The sequence below is a fragment of the Capra hircus genome, chromosome 29 (genome assembly GCF_001704415.2).
Source record: "Capra hircus breed San Clemente chromosome 29, ASM170441v1, whole genome shotgun sequence".
Classification (NCBI taxonomy): Eukaryota; Metazoa; Chordata; class Mammalia; order Artiodactyla; family Bovidae; genus Capra; species Capra hircus.
Genome location: NC_030836.1, coordinates 39,711,351 through 39,734,725, shown reverse-complemented (window position 1 = coordinate 39,734,725; position 23,375 = coordinate 39,711,351). Strand labels below are relative to the sequence as shown.

General features: G+C 43.7%; 1 pseudogene; it reads left to right on the top strand.

The window, feature by feature from the left end:
• Positions 9,383-17,865, top strand: LOC102170951 (annotated as a pseudogene).

Below are 23,375 nucleotides of genomic sequence, written 5' to 3'. Positions count from 1 at the left end.
AAGCAGGGACAGTCCTCTATCAGTCTCCTCATAAACAGGCCATGGTGCCAAGTTTCATGTGAAATGATTTATTTCAAATTCCTTCCAGAGTGTTTTCCCTTTTGATCCAGTGCTTAAGATATACGTTTGAGACCTGGTTTGGGATGATTGCAAATGCCCCAGGAAAACTAAGCTGGTGGACCACAGCTATGGAGCCTGAGTGCCCTAGAGCCTGTGATCTACATCAAGAGAAGCATAGGATTGAAAAGCCAGTGCACTAAAATTACAGAGTAGTCCCTGCTCACTGAAAATAGAGAAGTCCTGAGCAGCAATGAAGACCTGCAGCTAAGTCACTTCAGTTGTGTCCGACTTTGTGCGATCCCATAGACAGGAGCCCACCAGGCTCCTGCATCCCTGGGATTCTCCAGGCAAGAACAATGGAGTGGGATGCCATTTCCTTCTCCAACGAATGAAAGTGAAAATTGAAAGTGAAATCTCTCAGTCCTGTCTGACCCTCAGCAATCCTATGGACTGCAGCCTTCCAGGATCCTCTGTTCCTGGGATTTTCCAGGCAAGAGTACTGGAGTGGTGCCATTGCCTTCTCCGCATGAAGACCTCAGTTCAGTTCAGTCACTCAGTCATGTCCGACTCTTTGCGACCCCACGAATCGCAGCACGCCAGGCCTCCCTGTCCATCACCAACTCCCGGATTTCACTCAGACTCACGTTCATTGAGACAGTGATGCCATCCAGCCATCTCATCCTCTGTCGTCCTCTTCTCCTCCTGCCCCCAATCTCTCCCAGCATCAGAGTCTTTTCCAATGAGTCAACTCTTCACATGAGGTGTCCAAAATACTGGAGTTTCAGCTTTAGCATCATTTCTTCCAAAGAAATCCCAGGGCTGATCTCCTTCAGAATGGACTGGTTGGATCTCCTTGCAGTCCAAGGGACTCTCAAGAGTCTTCTCCAACACCACAGTTCAAAGCATCAATTCTTCAGCACTCAGACTTCTTCACAGTCCAACTCTCACATCCATACATGACCACTGGAAAAACCAAGCCTTGACTAGACGGACCTTAGTCGGCAAAGTAATGTCTCTGCTCTTGAATATGCTATCGAGGTTGGTCATAACCTTTCTTCCAAGGAGTAAGTGTCTTTTAATTTCATGGCTGCAGCCACCATCTGCAGTGATTTTGGAGCCCCCAAAATAAAGTCTGACACTGTTTCCACAGTTTCCCCATCTATTTCCCATGAAGTGATGGGACCGGAGGCCATGATCTTTGTTTCCTGAATGTTGAGCTTTAAGCCAACTTTTTCACTCTCCACCTTCACTTTCATCAAGAGGCTTTTTAGTTCCTCTTCACTTTCTGCCATAAGAGTGGTGTCATCTGCATATCTGAGGTTATTGATATTTCTCCCGGCAATCTTGATTCCAGCTTGTGTTTCTTCCAGTCCAGCGTTTCTCATGATGTACTCTGCATAGAAGTTAAGTAAGCAGGGTGACAATATACAGCCTTGATGTACTCCTTTTCCTATTTGGAACCAGTCTGTGGTTCCATGTCCAGTTCTAACCGTTACTTCTTGCCCTGCATACAGCTTTCTCAAGAGGCAGGTCAGGTGGTCTGGTATTCCCATCTCTTTCAGAATTGTCCACAGCTTACTGTGATCCACACAGTCAAAGGCTTTGGCATAGTCAATAAAGCAGAAATAGATGTTTTTCTGGAACTCTCTTACTTTTTCCATGATCCAATCCGGTTCCTCTGCCTTTTCTAAAACCAGCTTGAACATCAGGAAGTTCACGGTTCACATAGTACTGAAGCTTGGCTTGGAGAATTTTGAGCATTACTTTACTAGCATGTGAGATGAGTCAATTGTGCAGTAGTTTGAGCATTCTTTGGCATTGCCTTTCTTTGGGATTGGAATCAAAACTGACATTTTCCAGTTCTGTGACCACTGCTGAGTTTTCCAAATTTGCTGTCATGTTGAATGCAGCACTTTCACAGCATCATCTTTCAGGATTTGAAATAGTTCATCTGGAATTCCATCACCTCCACTAGCTTTGTTCATAGTGATGCTTTCTAAGGCCCACTTGACTTCACATTCCAAGATGTTTGGCTCTAGATGAGTGATCACACCATCGTGATTATCCAGGTTGTGATGATCTTTTTTGTAGAGTTCTTCTGTGTATTCTTGCCACCGCTTCTTAATATCTTCTGCTTCTGTTAGATCCATACCATTTCTGTCCTTTATCCAGCCCATTTTTGCATGAAATGTTCCCTTGGTATCTCTAATTTTCTTGAACAGATCTCTAGTCTTTCCTATTCTGTTCTTTTCCCCTATTTTTTTTTTTTTTTGCATTGATCACTGAGGAAGGCTTTCTTATCTCTTCTTGCTATTCTCTGGAACTCTGCATTCAGATGCTTATATCTTCCCTTTTTCCTTTGCTTTTTGCCTCTCTTCTTTTCACAGCTATTTGTAAGGCCTCCCCAGACAGCCATTTTGCTTTTTTGCATTTCTTTTCCATGGGGATGGTCTTGATCCCTGTCTCCTGTACAATATCATGAACCTCATTCCATAGTTCATCAGGCACTCTATCTCTCAGATCTAGTCCCTTAAATCTATTTCTTACTTCCACTATATAATCATAACGGATTTGATTTAGGTCATACCTGAATATCTAGCGGTTTTCCATACTTTCTTCAATTTCAGTCTGAATTTGGTAATGAAGAGTTCATGATCTGAGCCACAGTCAGCTCCTGGTCTTGTTTTTGTTGACTGTATAGAGCTTCTCGATCTTTGGCTGCAAAGAATATAATCAATCTGATTTCAGTGTTGACCATCTGGTGATGTCCATGTGGAGAGTCTTCTCTTGTGTTTTTGGAAGAGGGTGTTTGCTATGACCAGTGCATTTTTTTTTGGCAGAACTCTATTAGTCTTTGACCTGCTTCATTCTGCATTCCAAGGCCAAATTTGCCTGTTACTCCAGGTGTTTTTGACTTCCTACTTTTGCATTCCAGTCCCCTATAATAAAAAGGACATCTTTTTTGGGTGTTAGTTCTAAAAGGTCTTGTAGGTCTTCATAGAACCGTTCAACTTCAGCTTCTTCAGCATTACTGATTGGGGCATAGACTTGGATAACTCTGATATTGAATGGTTTGCCTTGGAAATGAACAGAGATCATTCTGCCGTTTTTGAGGTTGCATCTAAGTACTGCATTTCAGACTCTTTTGTTGACCATGATGGCTTCTCCATTTCTTCTGAGGGATTCCTGCCTGCAGTAAGACCTAGTGCTGCCAAAAAAAAAAAAAAAAAATTCTCCCAGAGAACCCAGTGAGGTCTCAAGGGAAGCACGACATGAAAAAGGATGGAACCAGTCTGGGTCTGATATCATACAAGTCATGGAGAAGGAAGCTACAGCCTGCTTTCACAGGGAACTTGAGATATAAGTTGTGCCGTAATTATGTGCCAACCCAACGCTATGGGGCTTGGATATTTCACTCTCCCACTAGCACCTCCCACTCGTCTTCAAATAACACCCAGCTGGTGTCTCCAAGCCCTTGTATTACATCCTCCAAAGACAAATCAAAGGTGACACTAGAAGCAAAAGACACCAAAGCTCAGGAAAATGAAACCTCAAATAATGTCTAAATTCCTGCATCCAGTCTGCCTTCTCCAGCATCTTATCTGAAATCCTGCGAGTCTAAAGAACTCCATGGGTCTCTATATGTAAGCATTAAAAAAAAAAAATTCAGGTTTTAATTTATATAGGAGTGTAGTTGATTTACAGAATTGTATTAATATTAGTTGTATGGGAAATTAATTCCCTTATACATACACATGTTTCTTAGATTCTTTTCCCATACAGGATATTACACACAATTGAGCAGAATTCTTGTGCTGCACAGTAGGTCTTTGTTGATTATCTATTAAATAAAGTAGTCTACATATATTAATATCAAACTTCCAATTTATCCCTCTCCCACCTTTCCACTTTGGTAACTATAATTATTGTTTTGATGGAGGGAAGGGTCTAAGCACTTTCTGGATGAGGGTCTGTGCTTGTGAGAGTGCAGTGGCCAGGGAAAGCAAGCCTGAGAGACTCATTTGAGATAATGGTATCACTAACACAGAAACTTCAAAATGGGCTTTCTATAAACTTCTTACTGTAAAACTATTTCAAGCATAACAAATATAAGAAAGAAGAGTGTCATGAACCCTATATCTCATCATTCAGCATCAATAACTACAAAACTAACCTCTTAGTCCCACAGATTGTCATAGACTGGAGAGTATGCAACATCAAGGTGGTGGCCAATTGAGTTCCCAGTGGAGACATTCTTCACTTGCATCAGTCTTTCTCTTCTTGCTATGTTCTCACATGTGGTGGTTGAAGGGAAGGAAGAAGACAGAGAATAAGAGAGAAAAAGAGGGAGAGGCTAATCCCATCATGAGGGACCACCATCAAAACCCCATGTCAACCTGGGTACCTCCCAAAGACCCTACTTCCCAATATCATCACACTGGGAGTCAAGGGTGGACACAATTCACTCCATAGCAGCTATGCATAGCATAGCAGCTATCTGTTTTTAAAATCAAGACGGACCATCATTTCATTCTCTCTTTTACTCCTTATTCATTTTTCCTGAAGTATTTTAGGGAATAGATGAACATTTCACCAAATGTACATAATGAGTATTTGTGGTAGAATGATAGGATATGAAAAAAAATGCTCTGTTGTTCCCAATAAAATGAACATTTTATATCCAGTCCATGTGCAAATTCCCCTGATTCTAAAAAAGCAGATGTTCTTTCATAGTTTATTGAAATAATGTAGTCATATGTTGCACTTGGTTGTTCTCCTTTAGGACTAAGTAAGTGTTCCTTTCCAAATTTTAATGACATTTATTTGTTCATAAATGGGGAGGAAGTAGGGTGGTTTGTCCTACAGAATGTCCCACTATTGGTTTTAGAGCAGGAGTCCACAATACCAGCACAGTGGATCAGGACCAGTACCAGTTCTTGGTCTATTAGGAACCAGACCTCCACAGCAGGAGATGAGCTGCAGGCCAGTGGTGAGGTTTCATCTGTATTATAGCTGCTCCCCATCACTCTCTCATCATCCCCAGAAGGGACAGTCTAGCTTGTTTTCCTGGAACTGTTTGTAGTTACATAACCTATGCTTAATAGAAACAAAAATAGCATAAATATTGATGATTGTTTTCCTTTCTCAATGCTCAGAATGGTGAGTTGGTGCCCTAGCAATCTATCACAGTGACAAATTAGATGTTGCCTATTGACATTTGGACACATTCGGCCAGCTTAAAATTAAAAATTAAAAAACTAACATCATGGGATCCAGTCCCATCCTTCATGGCAAATAGAAGGAGAAAAGGTGGAAGAAGTGAGAGATTTCTTCATCTTAGCCACTAAAACCACTGTGGATGGTGACGGCAGCCATGAAATCAGAAGACATTTGCTTTTTGGCATGAAAGCTATGACAAACGTAAACAGTGTATTGAGAAGCAGAAACATCATTCTGTCCAAAAAAACTGGTAGGTGTTTGGCCTTTTCATTTGGATTCCTAAACTTTCTGTCCAGTCCCCATCAGTCTTTGAAGTCCCTTAGCTGTCTGGTCCTTCATGATTCCCAAGATAATTTTGTGCATTTCTTTACCCAGTCCTGAAACCAGCCATCTCTTTAAGATTGTCTGATGGGAAATGTATTTAGAAGCTACATGTTAGACCTCAGAATAGTCACTGTTATCAAGTTGTCACTGCTTCTACGTTTTACAGTGGTCAAAGGAGGAAGTACACATTTTCTTTAAAAATTAAAATAAAAAGGAATGTAATTAGTTGCTACAAACTTATGCTTTCAGTTCAAGATTTAAGACAGCAGGGTTTGAAATAAACTTCTATATATTATGTGTGAACCTCTTTTTCTAGCCACTGAAAGGCTTACTTCAGAACATTAGTTTTAATTATTGTCTTGCTTTTACCTGTTAACATACATACAATTCTGTCACAATAACAGAAACAATATGCAGAACAATACGTTGTTGAATTATTACTTGACGCAGCTGTGATGGCAGTGCAGATGGATGGCGGCTGTAACGGCAGTGCAGAAGCATGATGGAAAGGAACTACCCCACGTCCAAATCAGGGGCAGCAGCCAAGAGGAGCTACCCTACTTCCAAGGCAAGGAGCAGTGGCTTTGCTTTGCTGGAGCAGCTGTGAAGAGATACCCCACATCCAAGGTAAGAGAAACCCAAGTAAGATGGTAGGCATTGAGAGAGGTCTCCAGAGGGCACACAGACTGAAACCACAATCACAGACAACTAGCCAATCTGTCACATGGATCACAGCCTTGTCTAACTCAGTGGAACTAAGCCATGCCATGTGTGGTGACCCAAGATGGACAAGTCATGGTGGAGAAGTCTGACAGAATGTGGTCCACTGGAGAAGGGAATGGCAAATCATTTCACTATTCTTGCCTTGAGAACCCCATGAACAGTATGATAAGGCAAAAAGATAGGACACTGAAAGGTGAACTCCCCAGGTCGGTAGGTGCCTAATAGGCTGCTGGAGATCAGTGGAGAAATAACTCCAGGAAGAATGAAGGGATGGAGCCAAACCAAAGACAACACCCAGTTGAGAGTGGGACTCGTGATAGAAGCAAGATTCGATGCTGTAGAGAGCAATATTGCATAGGAACCTGGATTGTTAGGTCCATCGATCAAGGCAAATTGGAAGTGGTCAAACAGGAGATGACAAGAGTGAATAAAGATATTCTAGGAATCAGCGAACTAAGACGGACAGGAATGGGTGAATTTAACTCAGATGACCATTATACCTACTACTGTGGGCAGGAATCCCTTAGAAGAAATGGAGTAGACATCATAGTCAACAAAAGAGTCTGAAATTTAGTACTTGGATGCAATCTCAAAAATGACAGTATGATCTTTGTCTGTTTCCAAGAAAACCATTCAATATCATGGTAATCCATGTCATTGTCCCAATCAGTAGCACTGAAAAAGTTGAAGTTGAACAGTTCTGTGAAGACCTACAAGACCTTCTAGAAGTAAACCCCCCCCCCCCAAAGATGTCCTTTTCATTATAGGGGACTGGAATGCAAAAGTAGGAAGTCAAGAAACACCTGGAGTAACAGGCAAATTTGGCCTTGGAATGCGGAATGAAGTAGGGCAAAGACTAATAGAGTTCTGCCAAGAAAATGCACTGGTCATAGCAAACACCCTCTTCCAACAACACAAGAGAAGACTCTCCACATGGACATCAGCAAATGGTCAACACTGAAATCAGATTGATTATATTCTTTGCAGCTAAAGATGGAGAAGCTCTATACAGTCAGCAAAAACAAGACGGAGTTGACGGTGGCTCAGATCATGAACTCCTTATTGCCAAATTCAGACTTAAATTGAAGAAAGTAGAGAAAGGCATTTGACCATTCAGGTATGACCTAAATCAAATCCCTTATGACTATACAGAGGAAGTGAGAAATAGATTTAAGGGACTAGATCTAATAGACAGAGCGCTTGATGAACTATGGACGGAGGTTCATGACATTGTACAAGAGACAGGAATCAAGACCATCCCCAAGGAAAAGAAATGCAAAAAAGCAAAATGGCTGTCTGAGGAGGCCTTACAGATAGCTGTGAAAAGAAGGGAAGCAAAAAGCAAAGGAGAAAAGCAAAGATATACCCATTTGAATGCAGAGTTCCAAAGAATAACAAGGAGAGATAAGAAAGCCTTCCTCAACGATCAATGCAAAGAAATAGAGGAAAACAATAGAATGGGAAAGACTGAGATCTCTTCAAAAAATTTAGAGATACCAAGGGAATATAGTTGTTGAATATAGTGTCAGATTTCTTTCTTCTTTTTCTTTTGGTTTTCTTTGGTTTGGTTTATGATGGGCAGTATTTTTGTTTTTCCTTAGAAGATATTCCACTCTGAATGTAGAGTCTTAAGTCTGAATTTTAAAGCCACTTAAGTAATGTGTTGTTATAGGTAGCTAGTGAACAACTTGATGCAATTAGATTTATTAGTCTATGTTCTCAATATTTTCAGTTCAGTTCAGTCCTTCAGTTGTGTCCGTCTCTTTGCAACACCACAGACTGCAGCATGCCAGGCTTCCCTATCCATCACCAACTCCTGGAGCTTGCTCAAGATCATGTCCATCGACTTGGTGATGCCATCCAACCATCTCATCCTCTGTCTTCCACTTCTCCTCATGCCTTCAATCTTTCCTAATATCAGCATGTTTAGTATGCATTCAGTCTCTTTTAAAATCAACCAACATGAACTAAATTCCTCTCTGTCCCCACTGCACTCCCAACTCTAGGCCAGAAACAAAAATCTGCAGAGACTGAAGGCTGATTCCAGCACATCGCTGTGGAGATTTCATTCCCAATCTTTTTTTTGGGGAAAAAAAATTAGTTTCTGACATTAAAATCAGTAGGTTGTACATATATATCCAAAGTTCTGATTCTCTTGAAACCATGGCCAACTGGCCTGCTTTCCAGCATGGGTGAAGTGGAGGAAAGGCTGCTCCCAGTGGTAAGGCCTGTGCTGCCCAGATTCCAACAAGGCCACCTAGTCCTAGTATCATATCTCCTGCCTCCCGGGGCCTTGAGTTTGTGAGAACTAGACTTCTAGTGCTCTTAAGATAATTACTACTTTTGTTTTGATCAGCTTTGACTTTGAAGCCTTTAACCCAAGATCCTAGCACACAGTTCTTCCTTGTATAGTTGTTAGATGATATAAAATATCTTGTGGATGCATATGACATTTCTTCCAATACTGAAATCATGCAACTGAAGTACTGCTTTGTCCTATCTTTGATACAGTCTGGCATCGTAGGTGCCCCTATGTCTGCCATTAGACCCACTACCTAAAGCCAGTTGTATGTCCCTGGGCTGTCCCTGAAGTCTTCAGTTTGCCATTTGACAACTTATCCTCCTAGCAATCTCCTTTCCAACAAAGACAGCAATGCATATCTCATGAAGTGGCAAGGAAGATGACATGAAATCAAGAGTGTCGAGCATGCCCCCTAGTATCCATTTTCATGATGTTCTTATCAGTTTTTTCTCCAAGTAGGCAAGGTTCTCCATCTTCTTAGCTGTTCATGCAGATCAGTTTGATTTTCCAGCTAAGATTCAAGGAAGAGATTACAGTTCAAATCTCTGTATTCTGAAAAGCTTCAAAGGCCATTCACCAAGGACACTGATGAAGGTAAAGATTTTGTCGAGAGCATTGTGTTTTTTTCAGATCTTTTAGTGGCCTAAAGGGGAAAACTAGGGTAAATCAGAGCATGTATAACTAGGGGCCCCTAATCACCACTACATGCTAAGAACCCAAACTTCCCTGAGTACTTGGAGCCAGGAAAGAAACATGAAGTGGCTTGTGATCCTTGGGCTGATGGGCTTCTCAGAGTGCATAGTCAAGTAAGTATGGGGACTGTAAGTCACATCATATTCCTTTCTCGAAATTTTCTTTGCATCTGATTAGCCTTCCACCCATCAGGTTTAGAAGGGAATGGAATATTTCCCTAAGAATCTTAAAGCTCAACTCTTACTTCTTGAAAAATACCTTGTTACAGGAAATGTGGATTCCAAGGTCTTGGTGTAGATTAGGGTTGCACAAATCTTGGGGTCCAGTCATGTCATGACCCATAGAAAATGCAACTCCTTGCAACTTTTCAGTGCACAGTCTGTGCAGATGTCGATGTAGACCTGTAGAATAGCACTTTCTACATTTTATTCAACATGTCCTCTTTTTTCCCTGTCTACTTCAGTGTGTATATGCCTATGTCTGCATCTCTGTATCACTGTCATTTATCTCTCCATCTCTTTGGAAGTCACTGGGAGTGTATTTCTCTCTGTGTTGTTTTCTTTTAACTTTTCATTTGACTCTTTCTTCCTTCTCAAGCCTCTGAATTTCCCTTACTTGCTCCCTACATCTTGGATTCTTCTTTCAATTCTCTTTCAACTTGGAGAAAGATATACTGTTTTACACCGGACAAGCAGTGTGAACACAGTCAACTCAGAAACCTCTTGCATTTCAAATTGCTCCCTTGTAAAAAAGGATAAGAGTCCCTCTTCTACCTCCTTCTTTGAGGTTCTATGAGAAGGAATGAGTGAGATGCCAACAGCAAAGCTAATGGCTGTCATTGTTGAGATTCCCTATTTATCAGGTACCTTATATCCATCACTTCTGTTATCGCCAAGATATTCTATTTGGAGGGTTTGTATTGTTACATTCCACCGTTTTACTGAAAGGGAAACTGAGACACCACATGGTCATATGGCTTACCCAAGATTGCAGAACAGAACCTGTATTCAAATCTATGTCTTTGCCATGGTATATGCATAAAATTCTGATAATAATGTGCCTCATAAAAATGATTAGAAAATACACAGGGCCATTACAACGACAGTTATACCTTAACACTGACAGCTAATTGTAGCATTTTCTTTGTTTTCTTTGTCAAATGGCTCGATAAAAGAAAACCTCTAAGGAGAGTGAAGACCATGAGAAAAATCCTCAGTGGAAAAAACATGATGAACAATTTCCTGAAGGAGCGTGCTTACAGAGTGTCCCAGATTTCTTTTCGTGGCTCAAATCTAACTATTCACCCACTGAGAAACATCAGGGATGTGAGTATTTTGGGAGGATGGTGCTCCACAGCGCCCCCTGGTGCTCTAGCCTAGCACTGGGGCTCATCTGGAGGTGCTAGGTGGGATGTTGGGGTTGGGGTTCCTGCAAGAGGCAGAGACACTGGAAAACAGGGACCCCATCCAGAGGAGAAGGCACTCTCATCCTCAACTGTTGTTCTTTGTGACTGGGCCCGGCAATTACCAGGTGACAGGTAAACATCCATTTGTGTGTGAAAGATGTGTCATTAGTTTGAGTGCGATAGTTCCTTCTGAACTAAGTAGCCACGCAGTTATAGATGAAGAGTGAATCATCACTTATCAAAAGGCAGAACCAAATGCAAAGCAATTGTGAATCCCCAGGTAGGGGAATTCAGTTGCCAGAGATGCAAGAACGACAGCAGTAAAAAGTTACTGAACCTGTATTCTGAGTATGGCCATAAGAATCACTGTGGATCCTGTTTTTAGGTTAGAAAAAGGGCTTGTCTTCAAGATGTCTTGAAGAATGCCCATGCTAGCCTGAGAGATAGGCAAAAAGTAAATACACATCAAATGAAAGGGTCAACTGTGTGCTGGTGATTGAATGTGGTCTGAGTTTAGAAAGAGTGGCTGGGGTTGATCAGGAAGGACCTCCTGGAGAAGCGGGTGCTAAGGTTGGGTTTGGAGAGAATACAGAGCTTCTCCAATGAAGGCACCAGGACTTCCCTGGGTTTCCAGCAGTCCTGGAGGCCCATGGGTTATGCCTCTGGGATTTTCATGCAGGAGGTACCATTTCAGTGCCTGGTCATAGAGTCAATATCCTGCATACAATGTAGCACAGGAAAAATATATCAAATGGAGATACATCTGTGACCAAAGCCTGTGAGCTGCACGGTGGCTAGAAAGTGACCTGAAGTGATATGTGACACCCAGAGTGATGCTGCAATTTGGGAATAGAGGGTAGCCAGTTCTGCACTAACCCACTCCCTCCTTCTCCCTGTAGTTGTTCTACTTGGGTAACATCACCATTGGAACACCTCCTCAGGAATTCCAGGTTGTCTTTGACACAGGCTCATCTGACTTGTGGGTGCCCTCCATCTTTTGCAACAGCTCAGCCTGGTGTGAGTACAGACACCCAGTACCCAGACCATCTTTCACTTGCCCTGCCACCTTATTTCCACCCTTGACACCTGATGACACTCACCTCTTGTATCTGCAGCTACACACGTTAGGTTTAGACATCTTCAGTCTTCCACCTTCTGGCCTACCAATAAGACCTTCAGCATCACCTATGGATCCGGGAGAATTAAAGGAGTTGTTGTTCATGACACAGTTCGGGTAACAGTGTAACAAATGCTGAGTCAGGACTGGCTATGGAGTGACCACTGCTTGCAAAAGAGATGCAGAATCATCTGGCAAGACCCTTCCTAGCCTAACTCTCATAAATATTGGCCATCTTATCCACAGGATCATGTCTCTGGGAAGGCAGTGCCCATGGTGACACACAAAAAATTAGCTAACCCAGAGAGTGGCTTGAGGTGTGGACTTGCACCTCCTCTGCCCATGAGCAGTTCAAGGTTCATTTTGCTGGGAGCAAGAGGAAGGGATAAAAGCACCCACTTTTATAATCACTGAATGTTCTGGGCACTTTCTGGTGATAACTGGTTTAATCCTGCAACAACCCCACACAGCAGGTGGTCTGATTAGCTAATGAGACATATGAGGAAACTGAGGTGTGAAGAGCAAGGGCCTTGCTGAGGGCACACATGTGATAAGTGGTGGAGTTAGGCTGGCTTTTCAGGACTGAAGTTGCTATGGGGCATTTTGGGAAAGGATAAAGCTGATCTGGGGAACCAGGGGGCAGTCAAGGGCTTCAGGTGTCCATTGTGGGACACTGGAGGCCTGAGAAATCAAGGGGCCTGATAAATGACTTCTCACTCTAGACAACCCTGGCGAGTCTAATAAACCTATGGCCTGCCTCCCCCCAGATACTTGAGTAGTTTCCCTCTCTCTCTTTCTCTGTCATACACACTAACAGAAATATACAGATATGCCAAAAAGTGAATTCTCCAGACACTAATTTCATAGAACCCTGCAAGCAAGATTGTGTTTTTGGCTTCTGTCCTGGACAGATGCAGAATCCACAGTACATTACAGAGAATGCAGTCCATTCCTGTCATTAGGTCACAGTGATGCCAAAGAGAAGGCTATCTTGCTCCCGATTGTTTTGTCCCTAAGGTGGCACCTATGGGAGCTGGCCTGACTCTTGGTTGCCCCACCTGGACAGAAGCCATGAGGCCAATTTGACTCACCTAGGTGGTATTTTTCAGAGGGGCAGATTTTATAAAATTCACAGCCTCTCTCAAATGGAACCCAGATTCCCCTTCCTACTTGATCTAACCATCTGTGGGCCACCAAAGACAGAGCCCAGCCTCAATTCTTCTCTGAGGATCTAATGGCAATGCACCCAGCCCAGTCCTAGGCCACTTCACGTATCTGTAAGTGGGAACACTCTTCTCTCCAACAGATTGGGGACCTTGTAAGTACTGACCAGCCATTTGGTCTATGCATGGCAGAATCTGGGTTTAAGGGCATAGCTTTTGATGGCATCTTGGGCTTGAGCTACCCCAACAGATCCTTCTCTGGAGCCATCCCCATCGTTGACAAGCTGAAGAATGAAGGTGCCATTTCTGAGCCTGTTTTTGCCTTCTACTTGACCAAGTAAGTCTGAGATGGACAATCCCTTTCTCCAAATTAGCTGCAAGATGTTTTCAGTTGCATGAAAATTATAGAATATTTGATAAAGAAGTATCCTGAGAGATAATCTAACCCAGGATAATATGGCTCCAGGGCCCAACTGGCTTACCCCCTGGCTTTTAAAAATAACAGGGAGAACAGAGGTAGGGTCCCTTCTGAGTGTGGGGCCCTGTTGACAGTAGAGGTCACAGGCCAGTGGAGCCAACTCTGGGTGACCTGAACCCACACACTTAGAACTCCCAGGCCTTGATTTTCCTGAAAAATGACAAGGTGGACAAGGGGAAAGCCAAATGCTTCAGCACCCTGTCCTCTGAGGGTGTCTGAGGTCGCTGGAGGTCCAGGGAGTCTACAGAAGACATAGTGGGTGGAGCCCAGCCAAGTGATTCAGCTTCTAACCTCCTCCGTGCCACTCATTAGCCAGTAGCAGACCTCAGTCTGGATCTCGGTCACTCCTAGACTCGATTTCTGCATCTGTACATGGGGACCTTATTAGGGCCTTGATGGGTGGACCAGCACAGCTCTCAGACAGTGCTATTGTTACTGTCCTCCAAGGATTGCCCCTATCACTTCTCTCTACAGAGACAATTGGGAGGGCTGTTTGGTGATGTTTGGTGGGGTGGACCACTGCTGCTATGAGGGAGAGCTCAACTGGGTACCATTGATCCAAGCAGGCAACTGGATTGTACACATGGACTGGTGAGCCTCTCCCTCTGAGGGTCAGCCCAAGTGATGCTCCTGCTACTGTACATGGACACAGGCAGACACACACAAATGCATTCTCAGACACACAGTCACACAAAAATACACATCACCTTCAACGACAGAGACAGACACACAGACACATGGAGACACACAAGCACACACAGAGACACATAGAAACACACATACAGACAAACACACAAGCACATAGATACACAAACAACCCATGGGTTCGTAATCTCCAGGCTTTCTAAGCAAGGCTCTGACCAGGGTCCTAAAAGGGTCCAGAGAGGTCTGTGCAGCTGAGAGAGGGCTGCACCCACTACCCTTTGAGATGGGGAGCATGGTTAGAGGACTCTACAGTGTGGTGAACAGAGGATCAGGGAGAATTTCTCCAGCCTGAACAGAGTTATAATAAGATGACCAATAGTCCAGGGGTACCTAGGACATAGGAAGTTCTCAGTACAGATAAATGTCATTTTAAAAACAGGGACAGTCCTGAGAAAATGGGGAAAACTGGTCTTCTTAGGGAGCAGCTACTCAGCAGTGGAGAGAGGTTGGCTGCAGTCTTAAGATGTGCAAGCAACTAATAAAAAGGACACCCCACGTTCTTGGGCACACAGTGGGACAGGGGCTAGAACAAAGAATCAGGAAGGTGGGATCTAGGAGAGACCTGAGGACAAGAGGCATAATTGACAGGATTCTGTGTGATACCCTCAGACGAAAGCTCGCCTATCCTTTGGAGTTTCTGTGGGCTAGTCATGTATTTCCTGGCCAGGGTCTCAGGGTCTGAGCTGGTTGTAGGAGCAGTGCTGGGAGACACTCTCTCCCAGAGGAGCCCCTCTCCCCACCTAGTATGAGAATCTGCTGCCCCAGTGAATCTCCATCTTCACTTTGTGTGAGACCCGTTATTTGTTCCCCATCAGATACAGCTCTCTGGAGGTTTCTTATTATTTTCTCAGTCTTCATTCACTTATTGAACAGACAAGCATTGGGCGTCCACTGTGTGCCAGGCACTTTAGGGAGGCAAGGAGAATAAAACTCGCCCTCACATCTAAGAAGGCAGATGTACATGAAGTGACTCACCCACATAGTGAATTGTGACTTTGGTACATGCTAGACATGAGGAGGAGAAGGCAATGGCAACCAACTCCAGTACTTTGCCTGGAAAATCCCATGGATGGTGGAGCCTGGTGGGCTGCCCTCTGTGAAGTCCCACAGAGTTGGACAGGAATGAAGTGAGTTAGCAGCAGCAGCAGCAGCAGCAGCAGCAGACATGAGGAAGGGTCTACAGAGAGTGAGCAAGACAGGAGACTGATAAACACCGGGGGAGAGACTTTCCGAAAACAATACAGTTAAGGTGGAATCTGGAAGATGAGAGGAAATATGCTAGTCAAAGGGGAGTGGAGTCTTCTAAGAAGGAAGACCAGCTTGTGTCAAGGTATAAAGGATCCTGGTATATTTAAGTACTCCATTCAAGGCTGTCAAGAAAGGTGCTGTGTCGAGAGTAAAGGAAAAGAGGCAAGAGACGAAGGGCTGTTTATGAGACAGTTGGGAAAGGGGCAACTCTGGGAAGACTCAGAGTGACCTTGATGCCTGCTTTCTTCCATTGTCTCTCAGCATCTCCATGAAAAGAGAGGTTATTGCTTGTTCTGACGGCTGCGAGGCCTTTGTGGACACAGGGACATCACATATCGTAGGCCCAAGAAGACTGGTCAATAACATACAGAAGCTCATTGGTGCCACACATTGACGTTCCAAGGTGAAGGGTCATGCCCCAGAGTCACTCCCAGTCTCCACACACAACAAGGATCTCCAGGGCCAACCTCTCTCCCTCTCTCTCTAACAGCACTACGTTTCATGTTCTGTGGTGAATACCCTGCCCTCTATTATCTTCACCATCAATGGCATCAACTACCCAGTTAGCTCAAGCCTACATCCTCAAGGTGAGGGGACAATACCGAGGGTTGGTTCTCAAACTGGAGCTTGCAGGAACCCTTGGGCTCCTGCTGGGAGGAGGGCACCATCTGGAGGCCATGTCACACCATTGCAAATGCTGCTGAGCCCAGTGGCTGGGCCAGTGCCTTCCACAAAACCAAACACTTGAAAGTAAAGGGCTGTGTGGGACACTAATCTTCCTGAAATAAATGTGGAGTTGCCACACCTTATGTCATGGTGGGAGTCGCAAGGAGAGGGGAACACTAAGGTCCTCAGTCCTCAAAGAGCTTCAATTAAATTTGAACCCATATGTTCATGAACATGAAATTCAGCACTAGCAGTCCCTTAAATAGGCCATGTTACAAGGAAAATGGCGGGGGACAGTCCCAGTGTGATGTCCCAGCATAAGTTAATAGGCTCCCTTCCCTTCTCAAAGTTTTCCTGATTTGGATGATAAATTACATGTTCAGCCTAGTTCTTGGCTGCATCTTCTCCTTGTTCTGGCCAGGTGCCTCCTTTCTGAGTTGGGGTACCCAACCCCTCTGTGGGGAAGTTGGATACTAAGGTGTTAAAGAGTGCATGGTGACTGCTCAGCCCCGGCACAGGGTGGAGGCTTCATGTCAGCTCCCTGAGAGAGTTCAGAGCAGGCTGATGGGCTCAAAGAAGGCTGTGAGGAAGAGAGGGAATTTCAGGAATTCTAAAACCACAAACTCATTGAGCCATCTGGAGGGTTGCTTGGTTCTAGGCAAAACTGCACTGGGTTCCATGCAAATGGCATCTCAAGGTGGTCTGCACTGGGGCACTGGGGATTTATTCGGGATGATGAGGGCTAGGGACTGACCAGTGGGAATGGGGTACCAGAGTACGTTATCCACCCAAGCCTGGAGTGGCCAAAGACGGTGAGTGTAGGCCAAAGGAGGCTTCTCAGAGTTCCTGAGTTAAGTCTTCAAGAACATGTTGTGGGCACTGCTCTATTTATGATGGATAACCAACAACGAGATGCTGTGTAGCACAGAGAACTCTGCTCAGTTATATGATAGCCTGAATGGGAGGGATGTCCTTGATACCAAGATACCTGGATACATACAGTTTAGTCCCTTTACTGTCCACCTGAAACTCAGAATATTGTTAATCAGCTATAATCCAATACAAAAAAAGTTTTAAAATAAAGTATAGATTGTGGGGACACAGGAGGAGAACCAGCATTCTCTGCAGAGAAAACAAGGAGCAGGAGTCAGAAGAAAAGAAACAGGGAGTGAGGGGAACTATGGACACACTTGTTCGCTTCTAAAAAATTGTATTGAAGTGTGGCTAATCTTCAGTGTTGCATTAAGTTCTGCTGCACAGTAATGTGACTCAGTTATACACATAAAAAATATTTTTTCTTATTCTTTTTCATGTGGTTTATCACTGAATATTGAATATAGTTCCTTACGCTCTACAGTAGGACTTTGTTGTTTTCCATTTCTCTGTTTCCCCAACTCCCAGTCCTCCACTCACCACACCCTTCCTCATGGCAACCTCATGTCTTGGGCCTCTTTGGTTTTGGATGAACTCTTACATCCCATGCTGCTGAGAAAACCCCTTGATACTTACCAAAAGAGGGAAATAAAGCAAAGAATTGTGCTGGGTCTGGATATTGGGGGAAGTCACCGGTAAGGGCTCATGCTGACTGGTGTGTGTCTCTGACTCCCCCAGGATTCTAGAGGCCGCTGCTATACCACCTTTCAAGAGCACAGAATGAGTTCATCTACAGAGACCTGGGTACTGGGAGACAACTTCCTGGGGGTGTATTTCTCGGTCTTTGATCGAGGAAATGACAGGATTGGCGTGGTACGGGCAGTGTAAATGCTTGGAGTGGTTCAGGAATCAGTAAGGCCGCTCCTAACACACACTTACTCACACTTTGGGCACTCCTGCCCATGATGCTGGTGAACTGTATTTGGTGGTGTGTACACTGTATTCTCAGTAAAGAATAAAGGGTTTCACTCTTAATGGTGCTGAAACAAATGGTTGCCTCTGTTTGTGTCTGGGAGTGAAGGATCTAGAACCAAGTCTGAATCAAAATTGAGAGAAGCCCTACTCCAACTGGCTTCAAGGGAAACAGAGACTCATTGAATAGATTCTGGGAATCCAGGATGCAAGAATTAGAGCAAATACAAAGATCTCAGTGACTAGACCCAAGAAATCAGAAGAAATCAGTTCTCTCTCACCTTTGCTCATTCCCTTCAGTCTACTTTGATGGTCTTAGCCTGGCAACTTTTTTCCTTAAGGCTTATACACCTAGTGAGGGAGTTCAAGCTACCTGACCTAGGGTTTTAAATCCTGAAGGCATCATCTAGTAAGGAAAGAAGATTGCAGACATCAGATTTCAAGGGTGTTCTCTGAAAGACCCACCTCAGATCACATGTACAGCCCTTGATCAACCATCCTGGCAGGGACATGGGGTCTTATGACTGGCTTTACATGGTCTTTAGCCCTGACTCAGCAGCACACATGATTGTCAATTTTCTCCAGAACTACATGACTGAAGCTGGGGAGAGGCAGCCCCAAGGATAGCGACTGGCAGATGGTCTAGGCGATGGAAGAATTTGTGATAACCCACCAACTCCACCACCTCCTCATTCAGAGGAATTATAAGGAATAATGAAATAGAGTCTCTTTACCCATCTCAGATGATCTTATCACTGGGCTACTCCTCCAGGGGATGTTGGGTGAGGCACTTCATGCAGAGCTGGTTCCCTCTTGTTCCCACACCCTAGTCACCAGCTCTTTGCCACATATGCCTGCTCTGTCCTTTACAGTCCCACTTGGTAAGTGGTGGCCACAGTTGATCCCTGAGCCATCCCCCTACTCCAGGGCCCAGAATGCCCCTTCCTTGCCTCCAGTGATGCTGGGGAGTATGCAATGCATGTATCGGGGGACCCAGGTTACACAGAGCCTTCAGCCTTTCTGAGTTTCCTCCAGGGGTGGAGCTACAAACTATTTTCTTAGAGCTGCCAAAGTTAGGCACTTTTGCAGTGGAAACATCCGTTCCTTCCACCTGGAGACCTTCAGTAGATGCCTCAGCTGAGTCAGCAGGGGTCACAGGTTGATTTCCTTTCAGATTGACTGGTTTGATCTCCTTGTTGTATAAGGGCCTCTCAAGAATCTTCTCAAGAACCACAGTTCAAAAACTCTTCTTTGGCATTTACCGTTTTTTATGGTCCAGATCGCACATCTGTACATGATTACTGGAAAAATCATAGCTTTGATGCTACAGACCTCTGTAGCAAAGTGAGTCTCTGCTTTTTAATACACTGTGCAGGTTTTTCATAGCCTTTCTTCCTTCCAAAGAGCAAGTGTCTTTCAATTTTGTGGCTGCTGTCAAGGTTTTGGAGCCCAAGAAAATAAAATCTGCCACTGTTTTGGAGCCCAAGAAAATAAAATCTGCCACTGTTTCCACTTTTCCCTCATTTGTATGCCATGATGTGGTGGGATCAGATACCATGAATATTGAGTATATTTTTGTGAATAGTTCTTTGAATATTCTTTAAGCCAGTTTTTGCATCTCCTCTCCTCATCAAGAGGCTCTTTAGTTCTTTGCTTTCTGCTATTAGGGCAATGTCATCTTCATCTCTGTGGATGTTGATATTTCTCCCAGCAATCTTGATTCCAGCTTGGGATTTATGCAGTCCAGCATATTGAATAATGTATCCTGTATAGAAATTTAATAACCAGAGTAAGAATGTACACGTTGTCACACTTCTTTCCCAGTTTTAAGTCTTTCAATTGTTCTGTGTCTGATTCTAACTGCCGCTTTTTTACCTACATACAGACTTTTCAGGAGACAGGTAAGGTGATCTTGTACTCCCATTTCCTTAAGAATTTTCCACAGTTTGTTGTGGTCCACACAGTGAAAGGCTTTAGCATAGTCAGTGAAGCAGATGGAAATGTTATCTGGGATTCCCTTCCTCTCTCTATGATCCAATGGATGTTGGCAATTTGATCTCTGGTTCCTCAAACCAGATTGCACATCTGGAAGTTTTCAGTTCATGTAGTGTTGAAGCTTAGCTTGAAGGATTTTGAGCATTACCTTGCTAGCAAGTGAGATGAGCTCTATTGCGTGATAGGTAGAGCATTCTTTGGAATTGCCTTTCTTTTGGATTGGAATGAAAACTGACCTTTTCCAGCACTGTGGCCACTGATGAGTTTTCCAAATTTGATGACATATTGAATGCAGCACTTTTACATCCTCATTCTTTAGGATTTTTAAATAGCTCAGCTGGAATTCCATCACCTCTCCTATCATTGTTTGTAGTGATGCTTCCTAAGGCCGACTTGACTTCATACTCCAGTATATCGAGCTTTACATGAGTGACCCAAGCATCATCACTATCCCGGTCTTTATGACCATGTTTGTACAGTTCTTCTGTGCATTCTTGCCACCTCTTCTTAATCTCATTTGCTTCTGTTAGGTCTTTGACTTTTCTGTCCTTTTTTGTGCCCATCCTTGCGTGAAGTGTCCCTCTGGTAGCTCCAATTTTCCTGAAGTGATCTATCTCTTTACAATTCTATTGCTTTCTTCTAATTCTTGCAGTGTTCACTTATGAAGACTTTCTTATATCCCCTTGCTAGTCTCTGGAAGTCCACATTCCATTGGGTATATCTTTCCCTTTCTCCTTTGCCTTTCACTTCTCTTATTTTCTCAGCTGTTTTTAAGGCCTCCTCAGGCAATGCCTTTTCCTTTTCACATTTGTTTTTCTTGGGGATGGTTTTGGTGACCACCTCTTGTACAATGTTACAAACCTCCATCCATAGTTCTTCAGGCTTCCAGACCTAATCCCTTGAATCTATTTTTCATCTCCAATATAAATCATAATGGATTTGATTTAGGTCATAGCTGAATGTTCTACTGGTTTTCCTTACTTACTTCAATTTAAGCCTGAATACTGCTTGCTTCTGCCTAAGCATTGTTGCTAGATCACCACCCACTGCTCCCAGTAGGTGTGGAGAAAAACACACAATTTGAGGACTGTTACCCTGGGCTTGTGGCTTTATGTGCTTAGCTGTGTGACCTTGATCAAATACCTTAACCTCAATATTCTCATCTGGTCAATGGGCACCATGATGATTATTCCACCTCTAGATGCATGAGTGCCTGCTATGAACAAGTGGCCCTCAGAGGGCTTTCCGGGTTCCTGAGTCTAGAACAAATATGAATTACTCTGCCACCCGGGGAGAAGGAAATCTTCTGTTTAGAGGTTATGGCTGCTATCCCCAAGGCTAAATATTGATTCAAGCCAAATGACATCTATCTCTGAACCCTGACCCTGAACTCTGACTGAGCTGATGCTTCTGTTTTCTGGGCCCCAACAAGAGCTAATGATTACAGACTCAGATTTCTCCCTCCCCAGCCTTACCAGTCAGCCTTTCCTTGTCAACTACTTCTAGCCTGAAATCACACTGCAAGGAGACTTGTAAGGCTTTTGGTCTCTTTTCGGTTTCCCACATCTCCAGTATAGCAAGAAGTAGCTGTTATGGCTACTTGTCATAGCAACAGCTATGGCAACCTGTGCAGTCCAATCTCAGCCTGTTAAATGAAACTGTCCCCATTTGGCCCCTCATGTTTAAATTACCTACAGTTGCCTTAGAATCCTTCCTATGCTTGCTGTTTAATGACCAAATATGTGTGGACTTGATCTAGTTTTCTTTCCCAAGCCTGATTCCAACCATGCAATGAAGTAACCAAACTTTTAGTCATCTAACTACCCACAGGAATTGACAAAAGCAAACCACCCATCATGCATTTGTTGCTTGCCCCAAAACAACTTTGAAGTGATCTGCTGAAACCATGTGATAGTTTTGCATGTACACTCCAGAAGGGACACTTTTTCTGGATTTGTTTTCCACCTAGTGCAGAATGTCTACCACAAGCTTCACCCTGCAGCAGCTGGTCACCTGGTTTTTGCAGACTCAGCCCACTCCTGATCCGTTCGACATCCCTTGGTAAAATCTAGAGAACAAACTCAGTCAAAGCTCTCTTTTCTGTAGAAAAGAGATTTTGTTTTCAGGAAACAATACTTGGTAACACATTCAAAATCTTGTGCTCCTTGCCTTGGATTCAAGGACCTGCACCAGAGGATGGGAAGCCTCCCCTTCCAACTAAATCTTTCTCTACTCCAACCAGGACCAGAGCCTTCACTGGACCCTGTGTCCTCATTGGTATCATTCAGTTGCAAAGTCATGTCTGACTCTTTGTGATTACATGTTCAGCAACAAAACAGCCTTCCCTGTCTTTCACTATTTCATATAGTTTCCTCAAATTCATGTCCTTTTAGTAAGTGATGCCATCTCACAATCTCATCCTTTTATTCCCTCTCCTTCTGCCCAAAGTCTTTACCAGCATCAAGGTCTCTTCCAAAGCACTGGGTCTTGACATCATTGGCCTAAGTGTTGGAGCTTCATCTTCATCATCAGTCCTTCCATTGAATATTGCTCTACCACTTAAAAACAAAACTCATGTTTCCAATCACCTAACAATATTGAGCATTGATAAAGTTTAGGAGAACAGGGATCTTCTCCTTTGGGAAATCCCAGCACTGCCACCCAGCCTTTCTCTTACCATTCTCTCCGTCTGGCATAGAATTGCTTCCCTGCAGCTTCTCCAGTTTGAAATGGCCTGCGCTCCCAAAATTGTCAGCTATCCAGGAATTGTTCCTTCCTCTTTCCTTAAAGAATTCTGCCTGCTCCCTGATTTCCCTCTGTACATCAGTTCAGTTCAATCTCTCAGTCATGTCCAACTCTTTGCTATATCATGGGGTGCAGCATGCCAGGTTTTCTTGTCCATCACCAACTCCCAGAGCTTGCTCAAACTCATGTTCATCAAGTTGATGATGCCACCCAATAATTTCATCTTCTGTCTTCATCTTTGTCTCCTGCCTTTAATGTTTCCCAACATCGGGGTCTTTTATAATGAGTCAGTTCTACCCATCAACTGGCCAAAGTAATGGAGGTTAAGCTTCAGCATCGGTCCTTCCAATGAATATTCAGGACTGGTTTCCTTTAGGATGGACTGGTTGGATCTCCTTGCAATCCAAGGGTCTCTCAAGAGTATTGTCCAACACACAGTTCAAAAGCATCAATTCTTTGGTGCTCAAGTTTCTTTATGGTCCAACTCTCATGTCTGCTCACGATTTCTGGAAAAACCATAGCTTTGACTATACAGACCTTTGCTGGTAAAGTAATGTCTCTGCTTTTTAGTATTCTGTCAAAGTTTTTCATAGATTTTCTTCCAAGGACCAAGTGTCTTTTATTTCACAGCTGCAGTCTCTATCTTCAGTGATTTTGGAGCCCAGGAAAATAAAGTCTGTCACAGC